The sequence below is a fragment of the Cebus imitator genome, unplaced genomic scaffold (assembly GCF_001604975.1).
Source record: "Cebus imitator isolate Cc_AM_T3 unplaced genomic scaffold, Cebus_imitator-1.0 Scaffold467, whole genome shotgun sequence".
Lineage (NCBI taxonomy): Eukaryota > Metazoa > Chordata > Mammalia > Primates > Cebidae > Cebus > Cebus imitator.
In genome coordinates, this window is record NW_016107782.1 from 1209859 (window position 1) to 1219662 (window position 9804).

Genomic DNA, 9804 nt, shown 5'->3' on the forward strand with positions numbered 1-9804 from the left:
GTGACGGTTAAAGGACAGGAATGGAATATGTAGGCCTTAATCTGAAAATAACTTGATTATTTAGTGACATTAAGAGAAAAAGATTACGATCCTTGAGAAGGGGAAAGCCTGGGAGTAACGACAATTAAGGAGTTAGCTTGCAGAACCAACGTAAGAATTATAACAGGGAGCTTTCGTTTGGGATCAGACGCGTGGCCTGTATTGCTTTAACCACCGTGGTGTAATGGTGATAGATGAAAACCACAAATCCCAGAATTCAGTCGGGTGATACACTGGCTCAGAATGTGATTGGCTGCGGGAACTTGTAGCTTTTTCATTGGCTCCCATGGAAGGAGTGGATGCTGGGATTTGCAGTCTGGCGAGGGAACCATGCTGGATAAAAACCTTTGAATCACCGTGCATTCAGTCTCTGCCGCGGATTCTTATTTTCTCCAATACAGGCTTTTTCTGTTATGCGGTATTTAAAGAGCTAAGCTGCTGCAGTTTGGCCAGGCGCATTGCGGATCCGTTGGTGTTCTTGGCAGAGGCCTAACAGCGACTTCCTAGCGCTATTCTTTGCACCTCCCAAGGCAGCTGAGCCTCCTCACTTCTCTGGCCAGACACACTCCTTCCGTGCGTCGTAAAGCCACCTCTCTGACGCCAGCAGGACCTTAAATAAGACTAATGGGCATGCGAAAGATGACTGTAGTCAAGGTCTACTGTTTTCAAAATAGCTAAAGACTATCTCTGTAGTTAGTTTTTGTGGCCTCGTAGGACCTGTAGCCGTGTATTGTTCCCTCAGACATACAATTGCATGGAGATGAGTTATCAAAGTATTTACTATCTAAGTTTTTTATCTGTTTAATATTTGGGATTTTAAACACAAGTTTTGCCAGCTAAGAGTCAACATCCCTAAAAGTGTTGGGGATGGAGCTAGCTGAGAGGCCTTTCTGAAAGAGAGCCCGGTGAAGAGATGAAAAATAATCTCACTTGATACTCCTGTTAAAAACAACAAACCTTTAAATAGCTCTCTACTTCCACATACCTCAGATCTGATCAAATCTACCTGACCTTTACCATTCTTTTCTATATTCAACTATTACTGAACACTTCGAATTCAGGCAATAGCATTTAATAAAACAGATGAAACGTGATTTAGCCTCATAACGTGTCTAAATTTCACGCATAACTCCTATCTGCCCTCATGTATCCTTTTACTTTAATATATGTAATATAAAGACTGGGCGCTGTGGTTCACCCTTGTAATCCCAGCAGTTTGGGAGACCGAGGCAGGCTGATCACGAGGTCAGGAGTTCGAGACCAGCCTGGCCAATATGGTGAAACCCCGTCTCTACTAAAAATACAAAAATTAGCCGGGCGTGGTGCCTCGCACCTGTAGTCCCGTGTATTAGGGAGGCTGAAGTAGATGAATTGCTTGAAACCGGGAGGCAGAGTTTGCAGTGAACGGAGATCGTGCCACTGCACTCCAGCCTGGGCGACAGAGGGAGACTCCATCTCAAAAAAATAAAATAAAAATAATAAAATAAAAATATATGATTATAATACCTTTTTGTCCCCAGTAATGACATATTTCTCCTTTATTTTACCCATCTGCCATCATTAATACGTCTTTTATCGAACTGTCCTTGAGTGCTTCAGCCACAACAATTAATTTCCTTTTGCTCTGAGCAGACTTTCCACAATATTTAATGTAACACACACACACACAAAGAGAAAGAGACAGAGAGAAACAGAGGGAGAGAACGAGAGAGAGAGAGAAGCAGGTCTTTTTTTGCATGTGTGGACCTCAAGGCCTCAGTCATTTAATATTAACAATAATACTTTCTTTTAGCCTGTGTCCTCTCAGAAGCCAAATCATGGTTTGTCTTTTTCATGATTTGTGTGTAAATTCTTTTACTTTTGAATTTCCAGCTGAACTATGATATTTGGAGTCAGATTCCTGAAATATAAATCATGTTTACAGCCACTTACTAGGTGTCATAGGCAATTCAATTTCATCTTTCTCAGCTTCAGTTTCTTCATGGGTAAATGATGATCAGGGTATTCCTTCAGGGTTGTTTTAAGAGTTTAACTCCTACCTAACCTTAGGATTGTTGTAATAGTTAAATAACTCCACCTTGGTCTCCCAAAGTGCTGGGATTACAGGTATATGAGCCACCATGCCCAGCCCAGCCCAATGTGGTGAAACCCCATCTCTACAAAAAATACAGAAATTAGTCGTGATGGCAGGCGCCTGTAATCCCAGCTACTTGGGAGGCTGAGGGAAGGTGAATCACTTTAACCAGGGGGACAGAGGTTGCAGTGAGCCAAGATTTCACTGTTGCACTCCAGCCTGGGCAACAAGAGTGCAACTCCCTCCAAAAAAAAGAGAGTTAAATAAAATATTTTATATAAAGTGCTTAGTACATTGCCTGGACCATAACAATATTTATAACTAATATTTCCTGCATTGTTTTTATAGTGTTATTGGAAACATTCAGTGGCTATTACAGAATAAAGTCCAAATGTTTTGGTAGTCGATGGCCTTCATTTGTCCCTAACCTTTTCTATGTGACCTTTCTGTCACTGTTCTAATATGGAAATTGATTCTACTAAAGTTTTGAGTCCTTCAAAGACACAAGTTCAAGTATTTGTATGTGATAATAATTGTTAAAATTACGAGCACTTTTTTCCCCTTAAGACAGAGTCTGCTCTGTTGCCCAGGCTGGAGTGCAGTGGCGTGATCTCAGCTCACTGCTACGTCCGCCTTGTGGGTTCAAGCGATTCTCGTGCCTCAGCCTCTCAAGTATCTGGGATTACAGGCACATGCCGTCATGCCCAGATAATTTTCTTTTCTTTTCTTTTTCTTTGCTTTTTTTTTTTTTTTTTTTTTTTNACTTTGTCACCTAGGCTGGAGTGCAATGGTGCAATCTCAACTCACTGCAACTTCCGCCTCATGGGTTCAAGTGATTTTTGTGCCTCAGCCTCCCAAGTAGCTGGGATTACAGGTGCCTGGCACCATACCTGGCTAATTTTTGTATTTTTAGTAGAGATGGCAGGGTGTCACCATATTGACGAGCCTCCTGACCTCAGGTGATCTCCTGACTTTAGGTGGATCTCCTGACCTCAGATGATCCACCCACCTTGGCCTCCCAAAGTGCTGGGATTACAGGCATAAGCCACTATACCCGGCCAAGCACTTATTTATGAGTGAGGCACTGTATTAACTCAGTCCTCAGAACAGCCCTGTGATATTGGTGTTTTTCAACACCAATTGATAAACGTCACCCCTGCTAGCTAGAGACTAGGAATGTGAAATAAAAGTAAATGGAATTAAAACTCTCTAAATTTTCACTAAAACAGTTCTGATATAGCAGGAGATAAAGAAAACATCAGTATTCTTAGGGGAAAGAAACTCTCCAGGGCTTTATATGGCTTTCCATTCTTCCCCCTATTATTACAAGGATGCTCTGCTGTAGGATTTCCCAAGTTGTGAAACCTAGAACACTAGTTCCATAAAATAATATGAGCAAATACTTTTGGGTCTTGGGTTATGTATTGGCTGGGGAAGAGGGGGTGTTGTTGCTGGGGAGAGTTGTGGTTAAAAGAGAAAATGCAGAAAACAGTTTTCTTAATAGTACAGTATCTCAGAACTTTTTGCTTATTTGGTTTTTTTGTTTGTTTGTTTTGAGACAGAGGGTCGCTCAGTCGCCAGGCGCCAGGCTGGAGTGCAGTGGCGCGATCTTGGCTCACTGCAACCTCTGCCTCCTGGGTTCAAGTGATTCCTCTGTCTCAGCCTCCTGAGTAGCTGGGATTACAGATGCGTCACCTTGTCCGGCTAATTTTTGTATTTTTAGCAGAGACGTAGTTTCACCATGCTGTCCAAGCTAGTCAAGAACTCCTGATCTCAAGTGATCTACCTGCCTCGGCCTCCCAAAGTGCTGGGATTACAGCCACAGCGTCTGGCCCACAGAACATTTAATAATGGCAACATGTAAGAGGAATAGGTAGTATGCAGCTGCTTGACACATTTGAGCATAGAATTTAAAGTTGTACCTGTATCATCTCAAGGAATGAGAATACAGTGACCATGAAACGTAATTTGAAAACCATTGTTCTATAGGTAATTTTTTCTGAACTGAATGCTGAATGGATGATGGGGAGGAGAGTCTTGGAGAAAATAAGTTTGATGTTCATTTTTGAAACAGCCTTCTGCCAAGTACATGTGGCCTGTGCTCAATTTCTACATTTGTTGTAAATTGAGTTAAAGGGAAAAAATAGAGCTATATTTATTCAACTAGTTGGTAATTTCTGAAATATAATTCTGGGTTGAATGTCAAAGCCGGCATGTTTCCCCCGCTTGCCTTGCTTGGCTAGGGCAGAGGCGGCGGGGCGGGTAATCGGACTGCAGAGGGCGCCACCTGGGCTGGGAGTGACGCGCAGTCCTGCCTAGCGTCATTCGCCATACTCTGGCCCTGGGCTCCCAGCTTCTGCCAGTCAAGAGTTGGAATGCAGCACCTTCCCTTCCCTCAACCCTTCCTTCTGCAGAAGCGAACTCAGTAGAACTTCGTTGTTTTGCCTTTTACTCTGGGGTGAAAGAAGCAGATGATGAGGAGAAAATAATGAATGTCAAAGGAAAGGTAATTCCCCCAATGCTGGTTGTCTCCACTGTGATCCTTGTGGGTTGGAAATGCATCAACACCCCAGAAGGCTATCTCTAGTAGATGTATCACTCAAAACACCCAGAAGTTGTTGACAGTGGCAATCGGAAGAGCCGGTGGTTTCCAAGCTGCTTCAACAATGGAACCCACAATCATCAAGCAGAGGAAGAAGAAGATACAGACAAAGAAAAAGAGACAGAACAAAGACAGAAAGATGACAAAAATTTTTTTAAAAAGCTTCAGCTATGGGACTGGTTTAATCCATACAATCACCCAGAGGTGCCGACAGTGACCAGTTGGAATGCACTGGTTGTGTGCGAAGGCACTTAGAACAGAACTATCCTAGAAAATTATTATGCCAAACAGAAAACTGCCATGGGGTTGATGGTTTTTGCTGTCAGAACATATACAGAGTATTACTTGAAGGAGTTTATAACATCTGCTGATAGGTACTTCATGGTCGGCCACAGAGTCATATTTTACATCATGGCCCATGTTACTATGATGCCGTTGATAGAGCTGGGTCCTCTGCGTTTCTTCAGAGTGTTTGATAAGAGGTAGCAGGACATTAGCATGATGCGCATGAAGACCATCAGGGAGCATCTGTTGGCCCACATCCAACAGGAAGTCAACTTCCTCTTCTGCATGGATGAGGACCAGGTGTTCCAAGACAATTTTGGGGTGGAGACCCTGGGCCAGTTGGTGGATCAGCTACAGGCCTGGTGGTACAGGACACATCCTGAGGAGTATACTTCTGAGAAGTGGAAGGAATCGGCAGCATACATTTCATTCAGCCAGAAGGATTTTTATTACCACAAAGCCATTTTTGGTAGAACACTCATTCAAGTTCTCAACATCACCCAGGAGTGCTTTAAGGGAATCCTCCAGGACAGAAAAAATGACATCGAAGCCAAGTGGCATGATGAAAGCCACCTAAACAAGTATTTCTTTCTCAACAAACCCTCTAAGATCTTATCCCCAGAATACTGCTGGGATTATCATATAGGCCATAATGCAGATACTAAAATTGTCAAGCTATCTTAGCAGCAAAAAGAGTAAAAGTTGGTTAGAAATGATGATTGACTTCAAATTGTGCCAATAGTTTTTTGAATTTGAGAGAGTTATTATTCTGGCTACTTCCTCAGAAAAGTAACAATTTTAGCTTTAAGAAAATATTAACGAAACACCAACATCACAATCACATACTATTTCTCTTTGTAACTTTGAGCCTTGTAATATGAGAGAATGAATCTATGGATCTATGGTAATCAGATGTAAATTCCCAGTGATTTCTTACATATTCTGAATTTGGGGGAAATGCTATCAGCTGAACCAGAAACTTGTCATAGGCAAAGATAAAGCTAGAAACAGGCCAGGCAAAGCAGCTCATGCCTGTAATCTCAGCACTTTGGGAGGCCAAGATGGGTGGATCACCCGAGGTCAGGAGTTCGAGACCTGCCAGGCCAACATGGTGACACCCTGTCTCTTCTAAAAATATAAAAAAATTAGCTAGGCGTGGTGGTGCATGCCTGTAATCCCAGCTATCAGGAGGCTGAAGCAGGAGAATCACTTCATCCTGGGAGGAGGAGGTTGCAGTGAGCCAGATCATACCATTGCACTCCAGCCTGGGCAACAAGAGCAAAACTCCATTTCAGAAAAAAAACACCAAAAACAAAACAAAACAGAAAAAACAACAGAAACACTCTTCATGTGTCAGATAACATACTGGAGAAAATGGGGTGGTAAGGGAAGGGTTGGCAGTGAGATATAGTTGTGGGGGTTTATTCCCTTGATTTCAATGTTTTCCTGTTTCTGATGGGTCTATAGCAACAAGGAGTTGCTTTGAAGCAGGAGAACTTTGAATAAGGACACCATTTGCCTTGGCAATCCTCAAAAGTCTTCAAGAGCAGATTGCTTCAGGCCATCTGTAGTCCATCATTTTCTCACAAGGATGTCATCTGACTTCTCTGTGAAAGTCTTGTGGAGATTCCCAGTAAGTATCATAATGGTGCATGGTCAGAGTCCCAGGGAACCTAAATGAGCTAAGGTGCTCAGTGTGAAGTATGGGCAGATCGCTGTGGGGCAGTGCCACCTTGCAGGAATACATGCTATGAGGTTGGTGCTTAAATACATCATGGATCCTGAATGGGACGCACTGAATGGGAGGCAGTATGGGTGATTTCCAGCCTGATGGACCCCATGGCTGACAAATGCAGGGACTTGAATGGAAGATGCTTCTTGTTTTGCCCAAGTCATTCATATTCAGTCTACCAGACTCTGTAACTTGTGTCTTCAGATCCTTGGTGAGGAGAGGTGGATGGTAACAGAGAAGGCAAATGCCTGTAGTGGATTGAAGAGGTTTGCAAGGAGTTCCATTTCCAGAATGTGGGCTTCATCAGAGGACAATGGATCATCAGCTAGTCCCACCACTTGGGTAGTCTGGACCTCAGGGTACCTGTGCCCCTTATACCCCAACTTGGAGGGCTGACATCAAAGAGTGAACTGGAGAATCAAGTAACCTCTCATTTTCCATCTGCACTATAGAAGTGTAAAAACTAGATGTGTAACCAGCAAAACGGTTCGGCCATTTGTTTATAGAAACAAGTCAAATAATAATGAGGTGTGACAGAAAGAGAGCAAGACTTTACTACTCATGTTAGCAAGGGGAAGAACGGGTGAAATTTTTAAAAATTTCTACTTTCCCTTTGTGGAGGGAATATAGAGGTTTTTAAAGAGAGAGGGATTTGGAATGTAGGTGAGGAAGGGGCCGTGAGGTGGCACGGTTTGTTTTAATGGCTTATTTCGAATTGCTGTTTTATTTAGTGAAGGCCTGATGTCATTTTGGGCTTAATTAGGTTACAAATTAATTGCAGTCAACTTTGTGGTCAATTATTATTATTTTGGAGATGGAGTCTCACTCTGCCGCCCAGGCTGGAATGCAGTGGTGTGATCTTGGCTCAATGCAGCCTTGACCTCCCAGGCTCAGGTTATCCTCTCCTACCTCAGCCTCCCCAGTAGCTGGGACCACAGGCATGCACCACCAAGCACAGCTAACTTTTTTTTTTTTTTGGTAGAGGCGGGGTTTTACCATGTTTCCCAGGCTGGTCTCAAATTCCTGGGCTCAAGCAGTCCTCTCACCTTGGCCTCCCAAAATGCTGGAATTACAGGTGTGAGCCTCTGCACCTGGCCTGTAGTCAATTTTTAGCTGGGACTGAGTTTTGGCCTTGACTGGGGAGAGAAGTTTGGTGGTGTCTGGTTTGTGTTAGGATTTGGCCTTTGGCATTTTAATGGAAATATATGACTAGATATGTGAGTATGCATGTGCTTAACAAGGATTTAAGTAGATAAATATGCATAAGGCTAAGAGTATAGTATGGGAAAGAAGGGGGTGGCAGTTTATAGTACATTTTGAGGCTGTATTTTAAGGCAAAAGGAAGAAGATACGTAGTTTGTCTAAAGCAATATTTTGAGATTAGGATTCGTAGTTTATTTTCAAGTTATATTTTGAAACTGAGGAGAAAGCTGGAAAGGGAAAAAAGTTTTAAAATGCCGTTTGAGGTTAAGCTGTTTGGTTGGAATTTTTATTGTCAAATTTTATTTTATTTGTAAGGAAAATGGTTGCCATAATTGTTTTGGCTATTTTTTGTTGAGAAGGGGTGTAGTGTGGGGGTATTAGAGTGGAAATGATTTATTTGGATTTGGAAATATTTATGAGTATTTGGACCTACAGACAATATTGATTGGAGTGTTGTACTATAAGGTTTAGAAAGTTTTGGGGAAAGTCTATCTTGTAGTTTTACATGGAGTGTGTAATAGTAATAAGTTTTATAACACAGGGATATGTCTACCCCTGTAGGCAGGGCCAATGTTATAAGTAGTTTTTGTCACTAAGATGGTCCTGACCTGAATTAGAATGTCTCCTATTGATTTAGTGACAATGTAGAGTCGCACATAAATTTAATTTTTTGGTGTTTGTTTTGTGGGGCTATTTGAGGCACTTTTTGAATTTTTAATTACGTGGGGTTTTAAAATTATGTTGTTATTGGATGTGATAACAGGTTGGCTAATATATATAATAGGCTATAAATAGAGATATGAATATTTATGAAGGACACTGTAAGTCTTATTTAGTTTTTGAGGGTGGATTAGTTTAGTTAGTTGTTTCATTTAGAAGGTAGTATTCTAGATGGCCTAGGTCTTTTTATGTGATGAAGGCAGAAAAAAGCTTAATAAGACATTTTTATAGAAATAGAATAAAAACAAAGATTAACGTTGGAAACTAGATGTTAAAGTACTTTTACTTTAGAGGAGGTAGGGCCTCAGGAAAGAGGTAGTAGTAATTTTATTGAGTTTAAGTTGGAAAAATGAAATAAAATAATTGAAAGTATTAGTTTGGGAATTTGTAGTCTAGAAAGAATTTAGGATTTAGCTAAAATTATAGAAAATAATAAAAACTCAAAAATAGTGAATAAGACTAGAATTTAATTACAGGTGTATTATAGTTGGTTTTTTTGAAGCATAATTTTCTTAGTTTTTGTTTTTATAAAAGACAAATTATAGTAGGACAAATTTTTAGGCAAAATAAGTTTTCATTTTATTACATTTGGCTTGAATATTTGTATAAAGTCAGTAAGAATAATTATTTGTCATATAGGCATTCTAAAAAGTTGGCTTAGTTGGAACTTTGTTATAAGGAATTTTACATTAGACTTTTTGAAATGTTGAGTCCAGTCATGGGTTTATTTGCATCGGTAAATATTTGTATTAATTGGGAAAATTTTCTATTTTGAGGTCCCAAGAAAACTTTGGGCCGTGGGATCTGTTAGAAAATGACACTTTTTATTTATTATAGGTTAGGAATTTTGCATGGAGTCTGTATGGATAAGGTATGAAGCTAGTTTTTTAAGAGGCTTTATAGGCTTTATAAGTTAATTTTTATATTTTAAAGTAGTTTGTAAGTATTTTTTTTTGTTAACATTTTGGTAAAATAGTGTTTTTAATTGTTAGAAAATAGATTTTTATTGAATTTATGTAAATAAGTATATTGTTATAAATTAAGTGTAAGTATAAATAGTTTGTAAATTTTGGAGTGATTAGAGAAAAATATGTCTTAGATTTTGTTTGTAGGAGTGTATTTTATCTGAATTTTTTTTTTTTTTTTTTG

General features: G+C 40.3%; 1 pseudogene; it reads left to right on the plus strand.

The window, feature by feature from the left end:
- Positions 1 to 4488: 4488 nt before the first annotated feature.
- On the plus strand, positions 4489 to 5723 carry LOC108291783 (annotated as a pseudogene).
- The last annotated feature ends 4081 nt before the right edge of the window (positions 5724 to 9804 follow it).